Source organism: Hypanus sabinus, unplaced genomic scaffold (genome assembly GCF_030144855.1).
Source record: "Hypanus sabinus isolate sHypSab1 unplaced genomic scaffold, sHypSab1.hap1 scaffold_176, whole genome shotgun sequence".
NCBI lineage: Eukaryota > Metazoa > Chordata > Chondrichthyes > Myliobatiformes > Dasyatidae > Hypanus > Hypanus sabinus.
The window spans coordinates 172,593-197,207 of record NW_026779845.1 but is presented as its reverse complement, the minus strand read 5'-3'; the positions used below and the strand labels follow the sequence as shown (position 1 = coordinate 197,207).

Genomic DNA, 24,615 nt, shown 5'->3' with positions numbered 1-24,615 from the left:
CATGAAGGGAGGTGAGCTACTCCCAAGGTGCAGGACACAGGAAACTGGGTGAGAGTCAGGAAGGGGAATGAGGTTAAATAGGCATCGCAGAGTACTCTTCTGGCCATTTCACACAACAACAGGTGGACCACTTCAGAAGCTGTGGGGGGAATTACCTGGCAGAGGAAAGTCAAAAGACTGATAGGGGATTCGTTAGTTAGAGGAACAGAACAAGAGGGGACGAATATCCTAGTGGTAAGACTTGCTAGTGGTAGTGAGCAGGGGAGGGGGTGATGTGGTTAAAATAAGTTGTAGGGGGAATGGGAGCCAGAATGACAGAACAGATAGTGGAGAGGGTGAATTGAATTGACTTTATTAGATACATATTTCATAAACATGAGGAGTAGAAATATTTACCTTACATCATCTAAATGTGCAATGTGTAATTTATAGTAATTTATAATAGATAGTTTGTACATAGGACAGTCAATATAACATCGAAATGCAATTGTATCAGCATGAATTAATCAGTCTGATGGCCTGGTAGAAGATGATGTCCCGAAGCCTGTTGGCCCTTTTGCTGTGGTACCGTGTCCTGGATGATAGCAGCAGGAACAGTTTGTGGTTCTGGTGAATTGGGCCTTTTTGTTGCTGATATTCGTTGGGCCCTTTTTACACACCTGTCTGTGTAAATGTACTGAATCGTGGAAAGTAGATTGTGCAATGTATAATTTCCTTGTTTATATTTAGAGACATTTTTTGGTGTATAAAATGATGAGGGGTATTGAGCATGTGAGTGGCCAGAGGAGTGTTTTTTCCCCCAGGGTTGAAATGGTTAATGCCGAGTTTCCACACTCCCAAAGACCCTTTGTCCATCTCCTGAGTTAAGAGAGATGGAAAAATATTTAAGATCTCCCCCATCTGCTTTGGTTCCACACGTGGATTGCCATTCCGGTCTTCCAGAGGACCAACTTTGTGCCTTGCAATCCTTTTGCTCTTAATCTATCACTAGAATCCCTGAGGATTATCCTTCACCTTTTCTGTGTCAGCAACCTCATGCCATCTTTTAGCCATCCTGATTGATTTCTTATGTGTTCTCTTGCATTTCTTATACTCCATAAGAAACTGACTGCCTATCCCTGTTATGCAATTCCATTTTGTGCTTTACCAGGGTCTCAATATCTCGTGCAATCCAAGTTTCCCTACAGTTCTATCTTTACCTTTTATTCTGACATACCCGCTTACTACTTTCAAAATTTTGCTTTGAAGCCTCCCATTTACCAAGCACACCTTTGCCATAAAGCAGCCTGTCCCAATCCACAGTTGCCAGGTCCTAGTGTTGATTCTGGGTGTTGATCCATGCACTGAACTCATCCACCTTTCCTGCACTGCTCCCTGTATTGAAATATACAGGGCTCAGCATATTCACTGCACCATGCTCAACTTTTTCATTCCTGAAATTTGTCTGAGGCCTGAACAACATCTTTCTCCACAACCCCACCACCATCTGTTCTGTTATTCAGGCTCCCATTCCCCCTGCAACTTTAGTTTAGCACTCCTTACCCCCACCTCCCTCCATGCAGATCTATCACCTCTTTGGCTTTCCTCTCCCAGATCAATAAAAAGGAGGTGCATACCAGGTACAGGCAGATAGGAGCAAATGGGGTACTTATGAAATACAGGAAATTCAAGTGAACACTTATGAAAGAAATAAAAGAAGGCATGAGGTTGCCCCAGCAGACAAGGTGAAGGAGAATCCTCAGGGATTCTGCAGATATGTTAAGAGCAAAAAAGATTGCAAGGGAAAAAAAATTAATCCTCTGGAAGATCAAAATGGTAATCCACGTGAAGGATAGCCTAGACTTGGGGAGATTTTTTTTGCATCCGTATTTACTCAAGAGATGGACACAGAGTCTAGAGAAGTGAGGCAAAGCCGCATCAACTTCATGGACGCTGTACAGATTACAGAGGTGGAGGGGTTTGCTGTCTTGAGGCAAATTAGTGTGGATCAATCCCCAGGGCCTGACAAGTTGTTCACTTGGACCCTGCGGAAGACAAGTGCAGAAATTATTGGGGTCCAAGCACAGATATTTAAATCATCCTTAGTGACAGGTGAGGTACTGGAGGATTGGAGGACAGACAATGTTGTTCTGCTGTTCAAGAAAGGCTGTAAAATAAACTAGGAAGTTATCCATTGGTGAGCTTGACATCAGAACTGGGAAAGTTATTGGAATGTGGGTGCAGGAACCAAGTATATACTGTAAGTATTTGGATAGATGTGGACTGATAAAGGATAGACAGTATGGCTCTAGCCAATCTTTCAGAGTCTCTCGAGGAAGTTATCAGGGAAGTGGATGAAGGCAAGGCAGTAGATGTTGTCTACATGGACTTTAGCAAGGCACTTGATAAAGTCTCATATGGGAGGTTGGTCAAGAAGGTTCAGTCACTCAGCATTCTAGATGAGACAGTAGATTGGATGAGACACTGTCTTTGGGAGAAGCCACAGTGTAGTAGCAGATGGTTGCCTCTATAACTGTAATCCTGTGATTAGTTGTGTGCCAAAGGGATCAGTGCTGGATCTGTTGTTGTTTGTCATCTATATCTGTAATCTGGATGATAGTGTGGTTAACTGGATCAGAAAATTTGTGGATGACAACAAGACTGGGGGTTTAGCAGCTGCAAGAAGACTTTCATGGCTTGCAGTGTGATCTGGGCCAGGTGGGAAAATGGTTTGAGAAATGGAAAATGGAATTTAATGCAGACCAGTGTGAGTCGTGGCACTTTGGTCTGACCTACCAAGGGAGGTCTTTCACAGTGACTGATCGGGCACGGAGGAGTGTTGTAGAAGAAAGGGACCTGGGAATATAAGTCCTTAATTCACTGAAAGTGGTATCACAGTTAGATAGGGATGGAAGGAAATATTTTAGCCCATTGCCCTTCATGAACCACAGTAGTGACAACAATAGATGGATGTTATGTTGACTTGTAGAAGACATTGGTGAGGCCTTATTTGGAGTATTATGTGCAGTTTTGGTCACCTACCTACAGGAAAGATGTAAAAGAAGTTCAGAGATTTCAGAGAAAATACACAAGGATGTTGCCATGTCTGGAGGACTTGGATTATAAGGAAAGATTGAACAAATCAGGGCATTATTCTTGGGAATGTAGAAGATTGAGGGGAGATTTGATTGTGATAGAGAGGCACACATAGTGTTAATGCAAGCTGGCTTTCTCCACTGAGATTGGGTGGGACTACAACCAGAGGCCATGGGTTATGGGTGAAAGGTGAAATGTTAAGGGGAGCATGAGAGGAACTTCTTCACATAGAGGGTCATCCGGCTGTGGAATGAGCAGCCAGCACAAGTGGTGCATGCGAGCTCGATTTTAACGTTTAAGAGGTTTGTGTAGATACCTGGATGGTAGGGGTGTGGGAGTGGGCTGTTTAAATAGTTCAGCACAAACTAGATGGCCCAAAGGGCCTGTTTCTGTGTTGAAATTTTCTATGATTGCGACAAGAACCTGAAATAATACAAAAATTCACTCTAAGTCCTTTTAACAGATGTGCGGCCAACCAGTCATTTCAGCAGGAATTTTTTAAATGGCGTTAAAATTGTGGCATTTTGTTAATAATACACAAGAGAAGATCCCAGCTGCATGTCAAGAAAGACAATTTGCATGAGAGTGTTTCAGTCACTGTGGGACAAGGAACACGTGCCGCTCAGCAGGAGCCAGGAATAATACCAATGGAGGGAGTCAAAATGAGCCAGGTCACAGATTGGAGACGACAGAAATGCTCCATTGTTATTGAGACAGGAAGAGTATCAGGGAATTGATGGTCATTCCAGGTTCCAGCACTCTACCCAGTCAGGAGATGATTTCTCTGTCCAACTTAGGGTGAACCTCACTGTAACCGTGTGATACCAGATCTAACCTTGGCAACTCAAGTAATCTCATCTGAAATGTTGTCCTAAACCCATTGATGGATTTTGTAAATTTTTTTACAGGTTAAAAATGAGAAGGAATTCATCTCCAGGAAGCTCAAAAACGACACGCCAGTTTTGTTGTCTCTGCCTAGATACTTAAGAAGTGGAGCAAGGGATCCAATTGTCCACCCTTCCTGCTCAGACTGTCGGGAGGAATTCACTCGGTGATTTTGACCAACTGGCATGCCCATCATTTTACACAGGAAAAAGGACATTCACCTGCCCAGACAGTGGGAATGGATTCACTCGGTCATCTCAACTAAAGGTACATCAGCAAGTTCACACTGGACAAGGCCATTCACCTGTTCTGTGTGTGAGAAGGGGTTCAGTCGGTCATCCCACCTGTGGACACACCAATCAGTTCACACCGGGCAGAGGCTGGTCTTCTGCTGAACTTCTGGGTAAGGATTCACTCTGTCATCTGACCTAATGGCTCACCAGCGAGTTCACACTGGGGAGCGGCCGTTCACCTGCTCAGTCTGTGGGAAAGGATTCACTCTGTCATCCACCCTACTGGTACATCAGCGAATTCACACTGGGGAGAAGCTGTTCACCTGCTCAGACTGTGGAAAGGGATTCACACTGTCATCCCGCCTACTGGTACATCAGCAAATTCACACTGAGGAGAAGCCGTTCACCTGCTCAGTCTGTGAGAAGAGATTTACTCAGTTATCCAACCTACAGAGTCACCAGCGAGTTCACACTGGGGAGAAGCCATTCACCTGCTCAGTCTGTGGGAAAGGATTCACTCTGTCATCCACCCTACAGAGACACCAGCGAGTTCACACTGAGGTGAAGCCATTCACCTGCTCAGTCTGTGGGAAAGGATTCACTCTGTCATCCACCCTACAGAGACACCAGCGAGTTCACACTGGGGAGAAGCCTTTCACCTGCTCAGTCTGTGGGAAAGGATTCACTCTATCATCCAACCTACAGAGACACCAGCGAGTTCACACTGAGGTGAAGCCATTCACCTGCTCAGTCTGTGGGAAAGGATTCACTCAGTCATCCAACCTACAGAGACACCAGCGAGTTCACACTGGGGTGAAGCCATTCACCTGCTCAGTCTGTGGGAAAGGATTCACTGTGTCATCCATCCTACTGGTACATCAGCGAATTCACACTGGGGAGAAGCTGTTCACCTGCTCAGACTGTGGGAAGAGATTCACTGACTCTTCCACCCTACGGAGACACCAGCGAGTTCACACTGGGGAAAAGCCGTTCACCTGCTCAGAATGTGGGAAGCGATTCACTCGGTCATCCAACCTACGGAGACACCAGCGAGTTCACAGTGGGGAGATGCCGTTCACCTGCTCAGTGTGTGGGAAAGGATTCACTGACTCTTCCACCCTGCAGAGAAACCAGCGACTTCACACTGGGGAGAAGCCGTTCACCTGCTTATTCTGTCGGAAGAGATTCACTCAGTCATCCACCCTACAGAGTCATCAGCGAGTTCACACTAGAGAGAGGCTCAGAATATGGGAAAGGATTCACTCAGTCATCCCACCTCTTGGCACACCAGTCAGTTCACAGTAAGGAGAGGCCATTGTTATGAATCCTTTGGTTTTGTTTGCTGTAGACTGTCATTTTAAGAGAGAGAGAGAGAGAGAAATTAAGAAAGTGAATCAGTCTGACTTGCAGCTTGTTTACATCGCTCGCAGCTTGTTTAGTTTTAACTGAGGACACAGACACTCAGAGTCAGACGGAGACAAAGGAGGAAAAATGGAAGGATCAAAACCAGGGAACTAGTAGCCAAGGATCACTGTTTGGAACTTTCCTTCGCTCACAAGGGTGGGCTAATTATCGATTCACCGTACATCGAATGTGTGGTTGTCACCTCATTTGATCCACAGGAGTGGATCTGATTTGGGATATCCTGTGGAGACGACTTATGTGTTAAGCCTTGCCTGGCTGTGGCGTGGTCATTCATTTGATGATACCACTTATGACAATTCACTTTAGGTGATAATTCGTATGTACATTTGTAAAGATGATGGATAAAATCTAGAGCGACTGTTCTCTCTTTTTACCACCATGGAACCTGTGGAATACAACATAATTGCCTTCTCTCAACATTTACCCTGGATTACAAAAATATCTCTCTCACATCACCTATTCTGTGAATGAATTGAACTTTAATACTTTAACATCTCCAGACTCCAAGCCTTGTTTCCCCTGAGCTCAGAAGTTTGGGAGTTATATTTACACACATACATACACATAACACTCATGAGGAAATCTGCAGATGCTGGAAATACAAACACAAAAAAAATGCTGATAGAACACAGCAGGCCAGGCAGGGAGAAGGGAGAAGCACTGTCGACGTTGTGGGCCGAGACCCTTCGACAGTACTAACTGAAATATAGTAAGAGATTTGAAAGTAATGAGGGGAGGGTGAAATGCAAATGATAGGAGAAGACCTGAGGGGGTGGGGGTGAAGCTGAGAGCTGGAAAGGTGATTGGCGAAAGTGATACAGAGCTGGTGAAGGGAAAGGATCATGGGAAGGGAGGCCTTGGGAGAAAGAAAAGGGTGGGGGTGTAAGTACCAGAGTGAGGGGGAGAACAGGTAAACAACTAAATATGTCAGGGATGGGGTAAGAAGGGGAGGACGGGCATTAACAGAAGTTAGAGAAGTCAGTGTTCATGCCATCATGTTGGAGGCTACTCGGCCGGTATATAAGGTGTTGTTCCTCCAACCTGAGTTTGGATTCATTTTGACAATAGAGGAGGCCATGGATAGACATATCAGCATGGGAATGGGATGTGGAATTAAAATGTGTGGCCACTGGGAGTAGTCTTTTGCTGTTGGTTCATTTCTAAAGCATTATGGTTTGTAACAAAATGGGGCTGTGTCTGGGATATGACAAATTTAAGGATTGATTAATTATCAATTTCATTGGGGAAATCCCTTTTGATTTACTTGTGTGTGGAAAACCAGCAGCAATGGATGTTGATAGATATCTGGAAGTGTGAACCTCTCAGGCATTAGAGGACACCAGAAAGATTGAGTTGTTGAGTATTGCTAGAACGTTAATACTTGCTAAGGTGAAATTGACAATGAGGAGGGCACAGATGCAGAAGATAATAGCTGAGCATTATGTATCTGAGGATGTGTTTAAAGTGAAGGAGTTGGAGGTGTTTCCTGAATGTAAACCTCGTGAGCTTGAGCTCCAATAGAAGTTAGAAATATTAAAGATGGAGGCTCCGGAAAGGCAGATGCAGTTTCAGGCTAAAGAGGCAGAAAAGCAGACAGAAAATTCTCTTACAAAGTGTACTTAAGGGGAAGGCTTAGCAACCCTATTCTGCTTTGACAGTTGCTGAAGCAGCTTATTATTTACTTATTTATGCTGCCCCAATCATCGCCACTGGGCTATAAATGTGCAGGAGCTGTGTGTGGTTCAGTGTTTTGCTCAAGGACACACAAGCTGCCTCGGCTGAGGCTCGAACTCATGACCTTCAGATCGCTAGTTCAACACCTTAACCACATGGCCACGCATTATGACCACATATTATGACGTAGTGAAACAGGCTGTGCTCAAAGCTTACGAGTTGGTCCCAGAAGCAGACAGGCAAAAGTTTAGAAATTTGAAGAAATCTGTGAACCAGATATACGGAATTTGCTTATGAGAAATTTGTGTCTATTGACCACTGGTGCACATCTGAACATGTAAATGATGATTTTAACAGCTTGAGAGATTTGGTTTTAATTGAAGAATTCCAAAGGTGCGTCCCTGATGACATAAAGACGTATTTAGATGGAAATGATGCTGCCACTCCGCAGGAATCTGCTGGATTAGCAGATCAGTTTGCTTTAATTCATGAAGTTATGTTTACCCTGAATAAGAGTTTCCAAAAGGCACTTGTCAAGTTGTGGGTAAACCTAATGAGCTCACCCCAGTGGCCTGTACCTGCATTCGGTGAACCCTTTTCCAAAGTTATAGTGGATTGTGTTGGCCCATTGCCAAAGTCTAAAGCTGGCCATCAGTATCTGCTAACTATTATGTGTACTACATCCAGATTCCCAGAGGCAATGCCTCTCAGAAATATTAAAGCTAAAACTGTGGTGAAGGCTCTTACCAAGATTTTCACTTTATTCGATTTGTCTAAAGAAATACAGTCTGATCAAGGATGTATTTGTATATCTGCATTATTCAAGCAGGTAGTTTATGAATTGGGAGCAAAACAGATTGCATCATTTGCATACCATCCGGAACCAGAAGGGGCTTTAGAAAGATTTCATTCTACCCTCAAAACAATGATTAAGACATATTGTGTTGAAAATGGAAAAGACTGGGATGAAGGGATACTTTTGCTTTTGTCCAGATGAAGGAATACATTTGATTTTGTCCACAGAAAGAGAGTCAGTACAGGAATCACTGGGCTTTACTCCATTTGAACTTGTATTTGGTCGCAGAGTGACCTTTGACCTTGTTAAAAGGAACCGTGGATTGATGGGGATGTACATGTTAACTCGTTAGACTATGTTTTGAAGTTCAAAAATAAACTACACCAAGCCTGTAGTCTAGCGAGACAAAACTTAAAGATTTCTCAAAACAAAATGAAGTGTTGGTTTGATAACAGGGCTCGCGAAAGAAAATACCAGGTGGGAGATAAGGTGCTTGCCTTATGTTGACGAATCCACTTCAGGCGAAATTCAATAGATCGTATGAGATAGTCTCTCAAATTAATAATGTGAATTCTGTTATTAAAACACCCGACTGACGTAAACTAACACAGGTGGTGCACATAAATATGATAAAGCCTTTTTTGACAAGCAGGCACCATCTGTGAGTATTGTTGTCAAAACAAATGAATCTGGTAACCCTGAGAATGAAACAATTGACTCGTCTGAGACTTTTCACAAGCCAAACATGGTCCCAGTTAGGCTAATGAACTCGGTTGTTCTAGAAAACATTGATAACGAGTTGGCTCATCTGCAGCCAAAGCAACAACAACAGCTGAAGGAATTAATTCTGAAGTACAAAGATTTATTTCCCGATGTTCCCAAGCAAACCACGGTCGCAGTACATGATGTAGATGTTGGTCAAGCCAAACCGATTAAACAACACCCACTTCGCATGAACGTCGAAAAGTGTAAATTGGCTGACCAGGGAATTGAGTATATGCTGGAGAATGGTATTATTAGGCCTTCAAAATGAGATTGGAGTCACTCTGCATTATTGTGCCCAAACATGATGGTAGTGTTAGATTTTGCACTGATTGTAGAAAGGTAAATGCAGTAACAAAAACTGACGCCTATCCTATCCCTAGGGTGGATGATTGCATCGATAAGGTTGGAATAGCTAATATCTTACAAAGATTGATCTGTTGAAAGGGTATTGGTGTGTTCCATTGACGGACAGAGGTAGAGACATTTCTGTGTTTGTGACACCATCTGGGTTGTATGAATACAATGTTTTGCCTTTTGGAAGGAAAAATGCTCCAGGAGCATCCCAGAGAATGATTGATTTTGTAATTCGAGGGTGAGAACACACAGATACCTATATTGATGACTTAGTTACAGGGAGGGACACTTGGGAAGAGCATATCTCTGCAGTAGAAAAGCAGTTTGACAGGCTTTCCTAGGACAACCTTACAGTTAACTTGGCTAAGAGAGAATTTGGCCATGCCAGTGTGACCTGTCTTGGCTATGTTGTAGGTCAAAGCAAGTTGGCTCCTGTTCGGGCAAAAGTCCAGGCAATTTCTCAAGTTCCTATTCTGACTGCTGAGAAGGCTCTTAGAAGGTTTCTGGGAATGGATGGATATTATCGTAAGAACTTTGCTGCTATCGCTCTTCCTCTGACCAATCTCCTGAAGAAGCGTGAAAAGTTTGTTTGGACCGACCCTTGTCAGAAGGCATTTGATTGATTGTTATCAGTATTTCAGATTAGGCCAATCAATGTAGTGCTGTCAGCAAATTTAAATAGCAGATTGGAGCTGTGGGTGGCAACACAAGTCATGGGTGCACAGAGAGTAAAGGAGGGCGCCAAAGAGACAACCCTGTGGCTTATGTGTGCTGAGGGTCAGAGAGACAGAGAAGATGGAGCCCACTTACCACCTGCCGGCGATCTGACAGGAAGTCCAGGATCCAGCTACACAAGGCAGGGTGAAGGCCGAGGTCTCTGAGCTCCTTGTCGATACTTCACTCCTTCGTCTGGCTACTGCTCTGCCCATGACTGCAAGGAACTGCAGAGAACATCAGAGAAACAAGCCTCCCCTCCATGGACTCTTCCTACACTTCCCCTGCCTCGGAAAAACAGGCCATGTACTCAAAGATCCTCACAACCACAGACATTCTTGCTGCAAACCTGCTCTCCCATTGGGAAGAGATACAAAAGCCTTAAAGTGCGTAACACCAGGCTGAAGGACGGCTTCCTGTCTGCAGTTATAAGCCAAATGAATGATAAAATGGACTCAACCTCACAATGTAACTGGACGTGACCCTGCACCATATGTCTATCTGCACCGCACTTTCTCTGCAGCCATAATGCTTTGTTACAGTGATTATTTTGATGTATATCAGCTCAATGTACTGTTGAAATGTATCCATCTGTCTGGATGGTACATCAGGCAAGATTTTCACTGTAGCTCAGTACATGATGATAATAAACAAATTTCCCATTTTAATTGTGTGGAAATATTAGACAGACTGAGCTTCTGCTCTGGAACCACAGAAGGAAACTGAACTGTTGTCATTTCTGTGGAAAGCAAATATATGGAAAATACTTCAATCTCACATTACGATCTGCGGTAACTGGGATCAGGTGACCGGTGGTTGGTCTCCCATATCAATATCAGAATCAGGTTTAATAGCACCGGCATGTGTCGTGAAATTTGTTGTCCCTGCGGTAGCAGCAGAACCTAATTCATAACAATAATTTTGAAAAATTGTGATTTAAAATAAGAATATACATATATATAGTACAAAAATAGAGAAAAAAGTAATAAGCTATTTTAATTGTGTGGAGCAATTTGACTGACTGGGTGGAAATTCTGAAGTGAAGCTGAACTAAACTTTACACATTTATGAGAAGCTCAGATAAATACAAATGGCTAAATTCTCACATAAACGGGTCAGACACCCAGAAACATTGGCAGCACTTCAGCATCTCAAAACAGTGGAATGAAACATGCAGAAAGTATTGCAGAGAGAAAAAAAAAACATTGTCCACCCACAACGAGAGGACGTGACAGATCCGGATCTCACTGCCTTGTCTGAACGGGGAAAGATGAAGCTACACGTACACATAGAACAGTGACCCGCAGATGCTGCAAATCTGCAGAAAAACGTGAACAGGAACCGGGATCAGGTGACGGGTGGAGGGTCTCCCTCCTGAACTGGTGACTCTGCTCCTCGCCCCTCACATGCTGCCCGACCCATCCACCGCATTCCCCACATTATTCCATATTCACCCCAGATACATGATTATTTTTCCACACCATATCTTCCCCGATCCTTTTCCCTCCACGTCCAGGTCACAGAGTCACCGGCTGAATTCCCATCCAGGTCCAAAACATAATTCAGACGCAAAAAGGAAATGTTCACGTTTCATTTAAATCAGTTTTGTGTTTCTAAACACTAATTTCTATTCACATTCCTCCAGAGCCTTGCTGGACAGGAACACTGAAACATCAAGTGAGAAACAGCAGGAGGCAATTCAGCCCCTCTAACCATCAGCAATATGGCGGCTGCTCACCCATCTCAGCCACATGTTTCTGCCCGATCCTCATTTCCTCCATCCCTTCGGACTCCACACATCTGCCGGCCTCTGTTTTACGTGCGGACGATCACTGAGTCTTCACCGCCCTCTGTAGTGGGGATTTATAAACATTCACCACCCTCGGAATGGAGACATTTCCCCTCATTTCAGTCCCGCACAGTCCATCCCTGTTTCAGAGACTGAGATCCCTGGTTCAACCGGTAATGATGTTGTGCATTTCAGTGTGTTCACCTCTCAGTCCTCGATTCTCTAAATGAAAGGGTTATCACATTTGATCTTTCTTCATATGGTGACACCACCACCCCAGGGATCAGTCTGGTGAATCTTCATTGCACTCCCTGTAACAAATACTCTCTTACCTCTTTGTTAATCCTCTATGGAATTAATTACCAGCTTCTGCAGCCCCGTGTTGCCCCAACCACTCACCTCCCACCCCTGTCACTATTTCCACCTTCCCACCTCCCCCCTCACCTGGATTCACCTCTTACTCCCCGGCTCTTGCCCCATCCCCACCCCTCACCTCTTCTTTCTGACTATTTCCCGTCCACTCTCAGTCCAGAGGGAGGGTCTCGGCCCGAAATGTTGACGGTCCATTTCACGCCACAGATGCTGCCCGATCCACTGAGTACCTCCAGCAGTTTGTTCTTCGGTCTGTATAACCCGTGTTAGTATGGGGAGCGGGATTTTACACCATATTCCAGGTACAATCCCAACAAAGCACAAATAATTGTCACTCTGCCCGGACCATTGGCCCCGCTTGCAGGGCAACAGTCTGACGGTGTTTGCCCGCAATGTGGTGAATCCCTCTGCTCGACACCACCGTGGGTTCAGACATTTCCGCAGATGAGCCCCTCCTGTCCCCACCGGGACAAACATCCTGTCCGCCCCCTCTCACACCATCTTCATCCTTTCAATAAAATCCCTCCCTCCCCGGGGAACCGGCATCAAACCGACGGGCCGAGTGTTCTCCTCGTACCTCTCAGCGATACATCAGACTCCGGCCGCGGGAGACGCTTCACAAACGCCCCAACTTCCCTCGGAGGGAAATGGAAATAAATCAGAAAGCGGACATTTACTTTGAGGTTTTCTCCGCTCTGAGGAGGCGTCGGCGCTTGAGCGGGAGACGAACTCAGCGGGGTAACGCCCACTCGGCTGGTCCGCCTCCGTGACTGGTTGTAACCAGTGATTGACATCGCTTCGCACCATAACAGCGGTGGGGAAGGGGTGGTCACGTGATTATTAGCCCAGCCGTTCCACTTATAAAGCTCGAGCACAGCAGCGCGTGGGTGACGTAAGACAACGCGCACGTGAGGGCAGATCCCGGTGTCGGGAGCCCATGTGTGACGTCTGGCGAGTGGGGGGTGTCAGACGTCACCTGTGACGGAGCGCTCGTATTTAAAAGCACCTTAATGGACTTTTCAGTGGGACAACAACATTGATCACGGGTTTCATCACTGAATCCAGGGTTGTGGGATGTAATGTCCCCTGTTATGTGTCCGGCTGTGCCGTGTTGTTGGTGGAGTGGGCAGCGTGGTGTTTGTCTCGATTCGGGTCACAACACCAGAATTGCCAGCGGGGTCCACACGCAGTGTATTAGTCAACAGAAAACCTCTCGTCCCTGCAGTCTTTGTCTCCTGGTAAACTCAACACCCTGACAGTGTGGACCATAGATACCCCTTCCTCTCAGAGTCAGGGGATCATTCAGACAGCTGATCGGTGAGAGGAATTATATTTATTGGTCATTAAAGTTCACCCAGATTCGTTTGGACGGATTTGATGTGGAGTTCAGGGAGTCACAGTGAAAGGGCCGGACGGCTGAACTCTCTCCGTTGTCCAAACATCCTTCCAGGTGAGGCGACACTTCACCTGTGAATCTTCCGGGGTCGCCGGTTGTGCCCGCTGCTCCCGGTGCGGCCGCCTCTACACTGGTGACACCGGCTCCTCCGCAGTTGTGCGGGGTAGGGGTGTTTCTTTTCGGGGGCTCAATGTTTGTTCCCTTTTGTGCGCGGGGGGGGGGGGTGTGGATTGATGATCGGTATGCCGTTCTTTTTTATGCTGGGGTTGGGGTGGAAGTTTGATTTTTCTCTCTGAACGAATTTCATGCTCTTTGTTTCTTGGCTCACTGGAGAAGGGATAAAAACTCAATTTGAGTTGGGGTGATGACTTCTCTGTAGGCTGCCTCGTTATTATTTGGGATTCGGCCGATCAATGCAGTGTGGTCAGCAAATCTAATTAGCGGATTGGAACCTGCCACTGCAGCCCCACAGTGCACTATGTACTGATTGCAAAGCTACGAAATTGCATGTGAATAGCCTCCCCTCCCCCAACTCCACTCTTTCTCGGTCACCAGCAGACTGGGACATCTCAAATCTCGCTGCCTCCGCCGGGACATTAAACTGTGAACAACTGTGGTCACGGACTGATCTCTGGGGAACTCCAAACGCTACCTCCTTCCAGTCTGAAAACGACCCACTCATCCAGACACACACTACCGGCAGTTTATCGATCTCCAACGAAAAAGCCTAATCACCTACTCCCGATGTTCAATACCATTGCTGACTCTGAGTTTACCACCGTCAAATGCCGGGAGGGACATAATAATCAGAAAGTCTCTAGTCACAGCCGTGTAAATAAATTGTGATCTCAGTAGGGGTGTGGCGCATGCTCAGAAAGCGAAGGAGACAGACAAACTGAGCCAAATCACAGACTGATGAAGGGGAGATGTGATCCATTTTGATACAGAGAGGGAAGCGGAGAGTTTTATATTGTGCCTGATACCGGAACTGTGGCCAGTTAAAAGATGAGTGCTGAATCCTATTTATTTTTGATGAAAATATATATTTAGGTTTTATCTGACTGTTGTATGATTTTTTTTTCATGTGTGTTATTCCTGATCCTCCTTCTGTCCAAGGTAGTCGTTAATCTAAGTGGGACTTAGTGTAAATAGACTTTTCTAAAGTTGTCTCTTCAGTTCTTATTTGTCTGTAAATTTTACTGATTGAAATGGGACCAAGATATTTTCATTAAAAAAGTCAATCTCGGAATTGATGCAAGTGTTTATTGCCTTTGTTGTATTTGTTACCTATTGAGCTCTGTTTGGCAGGTTTTTTTTGAAGCCATGAACTAAATTTTGTCAAAGGTTTTCTGGATTTTACACTACTTTCTATTGTCTTTGCTTGTTGATATTCCAGATACGTGGGTAACGAGTCATAAAGAAGAGTCTTGGCCAGGAATGTTGATTCCCATCCAGAGATGCTGCTTGACATGCTGAGCTCCTCCAGCACTTTATGTGTAGTTCTCTCCATTTCTAGCATCTGCAGGTCCTCTCGTTTCCCAGATAATTATATGTTTCTTGAAATAACGAGCCAGTAGTAGGGCTGTATGGCACTTTTGGTAAAATATTAAATAAACTCATTATAACGAGGTTGTATAGGGTTGGAAGATGTAGAATCTCTAGGTAGAATAATCGCCCCCTGTGGTGGGGATTTACAGACATTCACCACCCTCGGATTGGAAACATTTCCCCTCATCTCAGTCCCGGGTAGTCCACCCCTGTTTCAGAGACTGGGATCCCTGATTCAACCGGTAATGATGTTGTGCATTTCAATGTTCACCTCTCAGTCCTCGTTTTTCTAAATGAAAGGGTTATCACATTTAATCTTTCTTCATATGATGACCCCACCACTCCAGGGATCAGTCTGGTGAATCTTCATCACACTCTCTATGACAAATACTCTCTAACCTCTTTGTTCATCCTCGATGGAATTAATTTCCATCTTCTGCAGCCCCGTGTTGCCCCAACCAATCACCTCCCACCCCTGTCACTATTTCCACCTTCCCACCTCCCCCTCACCTGGATCCACCTCTCACTCCCCAGCTCTTGCCCCATCCCCACCCCTCACCTCTTTTCTCTGACTATTTCCCGTCTACTCTCAGTCCAGAGGGAGGATCTCGGCCCGAAATGTTGATGGTCCATTTCCCTCCACAGATGCTGCCCGACCCACTGAGTTCCTCCGGCAGTTTGTTCTTTGGTCTGTATAACCCGTGTTAGTATGGGGAGCGGGATTTTACACCATATTCCATGTACAATCTCAACAAAGCACAAACAATTGTCACTTTGCCCGGACCACCGGCCCCGCTTGCAGGGCAACAGTCTGCCGGTGTTTGCCCCCAATGTGCTGAATCCCTCTGCTCGACACCACCGTGGGCTCAGACATTTCCACAGATGAGCCCCTCCTGTCCCCACCGGGACAAACATCCTGTCCGCCCCCTCTCTCACCATCTTCATCCTGTCAATAAAATCCTCCCCCCGGGGAACCGGCATCAAACCGACTGGCCGAGCGGACTCCTCCTACCTCTCAGCGATACATCAGACTCCGGCCGCAGGAGACACTTCACAAACGCCCCAACTTCCCTCGGAGGGAAATGGAAATAAATCAGAAAGCGGACATTTACTTTGAGGTTTTCTCCGCTCTGAGGAGGCGTCGGAGCTTGAGCGGGAGACGAACTCGGCGGGGTAACGCCCACTCGGCTTGTCCGCCTCCGCCACTGGTTGTTACCTGTGATTGACATCGCTTCGCACCAATGAGAATAGCGCTGCTCCTGACTCCTCTGTTGACAGTGGTGGGGGAGGGGCTGGTCACGTGATTATTAGCCCAGCCTTTAAACCGATAAAGCTCGAGCACAGCAGCGCATGGGTGACGTAAGACACCGCGCACGTGAGGGCAGATCCCGGTATGGGGAGTCCATGTGTGACGTCAGGCGAGTGGGGTTGTCTGACGTCACCGTATTTAAACGAATCAAAATGTGCGTTTCTTATTATTTCGGTGGGACAACAACATTAATCACGGGTTTCATCACTGAATCCAGTGTTGTGGGATGTAAAGTCCCCTGTTATGTGTCCGGCTGTGCCTTGTTGTTGGTGGAGTGGGCAGCGTGGTGTTTGTCTCGATTCGGGTCACAACACCAGATTTGCCAGCGGGATCCACATACAGTGTATTAGTCAACCGAAAACCCCCCGTCCCTGCAGTCTTTGTCTCCTGGTAAACTCAACACCCTGACAGTGTGGACCATAGATACCCCTTCATCTCAGAGTCAGGGGATCATTCATACAGCTGATCGCTGAGAAAAATTATATTTATTGGTCATTAAAGTTGGCCCAGATTCGTTTGGACGGATTTGATGTGGAGTTCGGGGTGTCACAGTGAAAGGGCCGGACGGCTGAACTCTCTCCGTTGTCCAAACATCCTTCCAGGTGAGGCGACACTTCACCTGTGAATCTTCCGGGGTCGTTCGTTGTGTCCGCTGCTCCCGGTGCGGCCGCCTCGACACTGGTGACACCGGCTCCTCCGCAGTTGTGCGGGGTAGGAGTGTTTTCTTTTTTATCGTGGGTCGATATTATTGTTCCCTTTTGTGCGGAGAGGTGGGTTTTGGGGTTTGATGATTGGGATCCCGTTCTTCTTGATCCGGGGGGGTGGGGGGTGGGATGGAAGTTTGATTTTTCTCTGTGAACGACTTTCATGCTCTCTCTTTGTTTCGTGGTTCTGTGGAGAAACAAAGCTCAGCGTTATTCATGGATACCTGCTTTAATAATAAACTAACCTTTGAACTATCCACTCCAAGCGGGACTTCCCGGTGTCCAAACATTTTCAATGCGATTTCCATTCTCATTGCTACCCGGCCTGCTGCGTTCGGCCAGCATTTTGTTTGTATTGCTTTGGATTTCCAGAATCTGCAGACTTTGTCGTTTTTTTACCTCTCCGTTGTCCGTCCCGCCTCCGAACACTGGTGGCGCTGTAGGATCTCCAGCCACTGGTGGCGCTGTGCGGGTCTCCGGCTGTCGGCGACGATGTGCAGACCTCCGGCAGCCGGTGGCGCTGTGGAGGAACGCTGCTGAACGCATGCGCGGTGCCGAGTTCTGTTGTTGGCGGTTCTCCGATTCGAGCAGGGGTGAGTAGGGAATGATCCCGGTGTTGTGTAACTCGGGGGCCGGTTGCATTGGGAAAGGTCTGGGCCCGGGCTCTGCCGGACGGCTGGAGGGGGCGTGCAGTGCCAATTTTTTAGGTGCTGGAGCAGTACGGGGGGGGGGGGGGGGGGGGTTGGGGTTGGGGTGGGGGCGGTGATTGATAAGTTCGTGGCCTAAGTTAGAAGGCCTGAAGTTATACAGCGTTCGGTATCTGCACGTGTAGTTTAACTCTTTGAGTGATTATGCAGAAAGTTTGAAGTTAATAACTTTTGTGGTATTTCTGTTTGACATAATTGAATATTGCTAAGTTTTGTAAAATTGAATCTTTCCACCTTGGGCCACGAACTTATTAATCACCCTTAGTTTGTGACACCCAATTTGTGTACCTGCTCATTTCATGTACTGGGCAACTTCCTTGCCCCATTCGTGTAATGAGCAGGTACACAAATTGGGTGTGACATATATAGGGCTTCTTGTAACGTCAAGCAATAAACCAGATGAAAGGAATATATGAATTTCAGAGCTCCACAGAAATATAGTTATAGCTAAAACATTAACAAGATTTTAGCCTATCACTAGATTTCAGTGTATAACTGGTACAATTAAAAATAAAATTCTTAATTTAATAATATGACAAAGTATTACACGGTTGCACAACTGATTATCATAGAATATAATTATCAAGCAAGTAATATAACTTTGTTTGCTTTGAAGACACAGGGTTTTAAGTGAGAAAAATGTACTTTAGGATTAGGGAGTAATCCACGGACCACCACAGATGTAGCCTTACTAATACGACTGAGTCAGAGCAGACGGCAGGGCCTGCAGCGCTTAGCAGTGTTCCTCAGAGGTATAAAAATAACAAAATTAAAGCAATTCAGTTTTTATACTTTTAGCCCCTAAATTGGAACCAAGTAATCAAGTATGAAAAAAGAAACTCTGATGAACTATTGCTAAAGCCACGAATATTGCTGAATATTAGTCTCAAAAGCTGTAGGTTGTCAACTCTGCCTCGTACTGTTTGTCTCGCAGAAATGGTTGGACAGGAAGTGTACCTGTGAGTGTCGATACTCACAATATCCTCACATGACATGGTTAGACCGATACAGACACTGTTTAGTCTTTAAATATATAAAAAGTTAAACAAGCTTAAATCTTTATTATTATCACATCTATACGAATAGAAAAGATTGTATTTTGAAAGTCATAAATGTTAAGAGGGGAGGAGAGCAACCATTTGTGAGGTTTGGAAATATATTTTGTCTCATTCATTGCCTCACTAAATTATTCTTCTTCCTTTCAACACAAAGGGAAAAAGAGCCTCTTTCCAATCAGCTACAGTTGGTGGAGCGAGGCCAAGGGGTTGATCTGCTATTAATGATAATTGAAATGACGTAAAACTAGCTTAAATCCCAGAAATGTCTTGTTTTCCATTTGGCTTGGAAAATAAAACTAAATTTATCCAGGTTTCGAAGAGGATTTTGGATGATTAGCTTGTGTTTTTGATCAAAGTCAGACCGAAGATAAGTGAGCAGTGAATTTTTCTTTCATTGTTTTTAACTTTTAAACTTGGGTTTCCATGTTCATTCCTTGCTGAATATAGCTCCTTCATGGTATCCAATGGTACCCATTGGAAAGAGCGGAAGAATGCTCACATTTGTGTACAGGGATTTCCCAGCTTCCTAGGACAACGGGTCGAGCGAGGAGGAATTTCACAAATACCTAAATAAAAAGCAGTCACAGCTCCAGGATTTCACCAAAAACGATCAAATATCCTAATGTTATTAGTGGTATTTTTCCCCACCAGCCAACACTTTCCAACACCCGCTTCCGTAAAGTTCCCTCTATTTAATATCCGGGTTTGTTAAATTCAGTACTTGCTTATTTTGACTTTTTTCCAGAGGTGTCGGAGCGGCTCTCCGGTGAGCTCTGGTAGCACTGCACCCCTGAATGTATGAGACAGTACAGTGTTAAATGCAAAACCCTGAACAGTGTCAATGATCAGAGGGATCTTAGACTCCAAGTTCATCGCTCCCTGAAAGAGACTGCACAGATTGATCGGGTGGTTAAGAAGCAAATGCAATGGTTGTCTTTATTAGTTGAAGCACTGAGTTCAAAAATCATGAAGTTGTGCTGCAGCTTTGTAAAACTTGTTAGCCCACATCTGGAGTGTTTCATACAGTTCTGGTCACCCCCATTCTTGGAAGGATGTTGGGTCTTTGGAGAGGGCACAGAAGAGGTTTACCAGGACACTGCCTGGATTAGAGGGCATGAGCTATAACGAGAGGCTGGACAAACTTGTGTTGTTTTCTCCAGAGAGGGGCAGGCTGGGGTGAGACTGGATGGATGTTTATAATATTACAAGAGGAATAGGTAGAGTGGACAGAGGGTATGTTTTTCCTGAGGGTTGAAATGTCTGACACATTTAAGGTGAGAGGAGATGTGAGGGGCAAGTTTGTTTATTTCCACAGAATGCTGGGAAGCTGGAGTCTGTGCCTGGGATGTTAGACCCCACCGGTCACGTGATCCCATTTGCCCCTCCCATTTAACCACAGATGTAACAATCTCTTTGTGCATGTTCACAATCTCCAGATGGGCGGTCACTCGTCCTCCAACTTGCCCGAACTCGTCTCGCTTCCTGAGGCTCCTCACATTTGTCCTGGAGCTTTATGGCTGTTGTGTCTTCTCCCGGACTGGGGTGGGTGAGGAAGCAGAACGACCCAGGTTGTGGGGATCTTTGATTTCACTGCCTGCTTTACCGAGGGACTGGGAAGTCTTGGGGGGAGGATGGTTTCTGTGATGTGCTGCTCTGTATCCAAAGGTCTCTGCATTTCCTAGCAGTCACAGATGGAGCAGTTACCGAGCAAAGCTTGAAGAGTCTGGATGGGAAACTTTCTATGGTGTGTTGATAAAAATCTGGTGAGGGTCAAAGTATATCTGGCAAAGTTCTTGTTATTTTTGCTAATTCTGTCATTTTAGAATCTTTTGTACAATAGTATGTACTATTCATTCAGTACCTATGTGTTGCTGGAGGACCATCAGTGATCGTCCTTGATCCCTTCTCCCACCTGGTTCCATCTGTTCATCTTGTTCAACCTCTGTCCAGTCTCCTCACAACCCCAACCCCACTTCAGTGATATACATCAACCATCTGGGTCATCCTCAGTCCGCCTTGTATCCCACCTCCTCAATATTATATATCAACAAACTTGCTTCCAACCCTTATCTTCATTGTGAAGTGTTCTTTTGTCCCTTTGGCCTCGCTGATCATTTCCAGAATCAGTTATTGTTAGCTGGAATGCCGGAGGGTCATCAGGACCCATTTCTGTTGTGCATTGGTGTGGAGGTGCTAGTTTATGAACAGTGACGGGCTGACACACTGCAGCATTTTACTGGCAGCAAAGAGTACTGGGAGAGTTGGTGCTTGGGCTCTAATCCTGTGATTGGCATTCCAGGCAAATGGAACTGTTGTTGTGTTGGCTTGGACTTTGGTTAGTGCTTCTACAGATGGGGCTGGATGGATGTCCTTCTTCGAGCAGCTCGACATTGGTTGTGGGGAAATCCTGGATTGCACTACCCAGTGTGAGATGTGGGGACAATGTGTGAGACTCTCAGGGTCGGTGAGTGGCAGATTAAGCTGTGTGACTCTGTGAGGTTGGGTCCTGGGAGATCATAGTTTTTCATCCAGGTAAAATGGACCTGGGGATCGAGCTGCTTGGGCTTATGAGGTGTTGAGTGAGTATTTCTGGTCTTGGTTCAGATGTTTGTTTCTGGAGTTCCTTTGGAAGCAATGACTGCCAGTCTGAGGAGAGGATGATTCCCACTTCCATCCTCACAGGGAGAGGCTGTGAGTAAATGAGCTGTTCCGTGTTTACAACAGTAGAAATAGACCCTGAGTTTGGTGTTCAAACTGTGTTTGGAAATTTCTCCCCCCCCCCCCCCTCTCACTGTCACACAGTGGAAATCAGGCAGCTGTGCTGGAGATCTCCACTAAAAACTGAAAATATTTGAAGTCATTCTGATGAAATGTTATTAATTGAATTGTATTGTAAGCTATTCCTTACCTGCTGAGTGTTTCTGGTATTTATGTCAGAAATTAATATATTCATGATTGCTAAGTACCTTCAGGCTAACAGGAGGAAGACAGGAATATGGTGTTGGAATGAAAATCAGCCGTGGTTGAATGGTGGGCAGACCATATGGATTGAATCACCTAATTCTCTTCCTGTGTCTTATGTCTTACCATGACTGAATGACGGCTCCTTCTTATCCCATATCGTCTGTGTCATGTGAGGGACAATAAAAGCTTGTTCACTGAGATCATTATATTTACCTTCAATGTTTAAATTTCAGTGAGTTTTGTTCCTAGAAAAATTAAACAGAAATGTTTGGTCCTCCTTTTCATTGTTAACGTGCTTCATTATCTTACATGTTAAAGTTAGACCTGCAGTGAGAGATTTATTGGAAGAAAAACCACAACTGAAGACAAGGGAACAGCAACAAGTGAACCAGCCCGAGGACTGAGAGCACCGACTGGAGAGGACCCATCTGACTCGGAGATTCCAGTGATTCAGTCAGGAGAAAGTTTGGTGAGTCTCATTTACTCAAACACTGGTCCTTTAGACATTACATACCTGCACAAAGGAAGGTAGGAAATAGTTGGGAGTGAGACAGAATGTGCCCAGAAGAACCAGTTATGCCTCTGTCAGAACCAGTTGTGAAGAAGCCCCCCCCCCCCAATATTCCCTTTAAACTTTTCGCCCTTCACCCTTAACCCATGTCTTCTGTTCTTTTTCTCCCCTAGCCTCAGTGGAAAAAGCCTGTTTGCTTTCACTCCATCTATACCCATCATAATTTTATATACCTCTATCAAGTCCCTGCTCATTCTTCTACTCTCCAAGGAATGAAGTCCAAAACTATTGATCCTTTCTCTGTAACTCAGTTCCTCAAGTCCCGGCAACATCCTTGTAAACCTTCTCTGCACTCTTTCAACCTTATTAATATCCTTCCTGTAATTAAGTGACTAAAACTGCACACAATACTCCAAATTCACCCTCACCAATGCCTTATACCGCCTCACCATAACATTCCAACTCGTATACTCAAAACTTTGATTTATGAAGGCCAATGTACCAAAAGCTTTCTTTACTACCCTATCTACCCGTGACGCCACTTTTAGGGAATTTTGTATCTGTATTCAAAGATCCATCTGTTCTACTGCACTCCTCAGTGCCCTGCCATTTACCTTGTATGTTCTACCTTAGTTTTTCGTTCCAAAGTGCAAGACCTCACACTTGCCTGTATTAACCTCCTTCTGCCATTTTTCAGCCCATTTTTCTAGCTGGTCCAGATCCCTCTGCAAGATTTGAAAACCTTCCTCACTGTCCACTACACCTCCAATTTTTGTATCATCAGCAAATTTGCTGATCCAATTTACCAAATTATTATCCGGATCATTGACAAATAACAATGGACCCAGCACTGATCCCTGTGGCACACCACTAGTCACAGGCCTCCACTCAGAGTAGCAATCCTCCACTACCACTCTCTGGCTTCTTCCATTGAGCCAATTTCTAATCCAGTTTACTACCTCTCCATGTATACCTAGCAACTGAATCTTCCTAACTAACCTCCCATGCAGGACCTTGTCAAAGGCCTTACTGAAGTCCATACAGACAACATCCACTGCCTTGCCTTCATCCATTTTCCTGTAACCTCCTTGAAACACTCTTGTTAATCATGCCCTACCATACGCAAAGCCATGTTGACTTACCCTAATAAGTCCCTGTCTATCTAAATACTTGTAGATCCTATCGCTTAGCACCCCTTCCAATAATTTACCCACGACCGACGTCAAAGTTACCCTATAATTTCCTGAATTACTTTTTGAGTCTTTTTTACCCAACAGAACAACATGAGCTATCCTTGAATTCTCTAGCACCTCACCCGCAGATAACAACATTTAAATATACCTGCCAGGGCCCCTGCAATTTCAACACTAGTCTCCTTCAAAGTCCGAGGGAATACCCTGTCAGGTCCAAGAGATTTATCTACTCTGACTTGCCTCTAGATAGCAAGCACCTCCTCTTCTTCTTTCTGTATAGATTCCATGACCTTAATTCTTGTTTGCCTTACTTCCATTGACTTCATGCCAATTTCCTTAGTAAATACAGGAGCAAAAAAATACATTTAAGATCCCCCCAATTTCTTTTGGTTCCATTCATAGGTGACCACTCTGATCTTCAAGAGGACCAATTTTGCCAGTCTCCGTCAGTGCTGGAGGCCTGTTTCGTCAGGGTGTGGGCAAGGAGCCCTCGGCTCTTTGGCTTGAACCCAGGGCAAACCCTGAAGGTGGTATGGGGAACCACCAGTCCTGTCTGTCGCCAAAAGAAAGTTGGAACTTTGGCCAGAAATGCAATGCCGTCTCTTCCTTTATCCTCTCCAATCACCATGACTGGGAATTTCTGTCCCTTGAGGGGTGCAAAATATTAGTTTTCCTCAGTTGAGCACCACGTAGGGTTATAACACAGAGTCACATGAGAGCTGGCCCCTGGCAGAAGGGGTTCAAATGAGGTGGAGTCCAGATAAAGTGCCCACCACTGGGTGGTCAGAGGAAGCTATCAGTTGTTCGCAGTAACAGCATGATATCCTTGTCCGTGCATAGAATCTCGACATCCAACAGACAGAGCAAGTCTCTCCCTACGAGATTACACCCCCGTCTGGTGGTGACAGTAAATGAAACCTCACACTGCTTCCCCTGGAATTCCACCTGCTGTGGCTGGGTATGTGAATACGTACGTTCCGTGCCTTAGCTGGAATCCCTTTTCTGATACTATTTCCTGATCGAGACTGGTTGTGGTTGCCCCATATCAATCATAAACGGAATTGAAATTCCAGCACCTGTCAATATTACACTGGGCTCTTCCTGAGGGATGATACTCAGAGTAGGAGGCATCCTTGCTTGTCC

General features: G+C 45.4%; 1 protein-coding gene and 1 pseudogene across 1 annotated transcript in view; both read left to right on the top strand.

Moving 5' to 3' along the window:
* Positions 1 to 2,833: 2,833 nt before the first annotated feature.
* Positions 2,834 to 24,615, top strand: part of LOC132387345 (zinc finger protein 850-like) — a 28,367-nt pseudogene continuing 6,585 nt past the window's right edge.
* Positions 21,919 to 24,615, top strand: part of LOC132387355 (zinc finger protein 239-like) — a 40,240-nt gene continuing 37,543 nt past the window's right edge. Inside the window, exon 1 of the mRNA XM_059959726.1 lies at positions 21,919 to 22,237. The gene's annotated coding sequence lies outside the window, so the exon portion shown is untranslated. The remainder of the gene's footprint in view (positions 22,238 to 24,615) is intronic.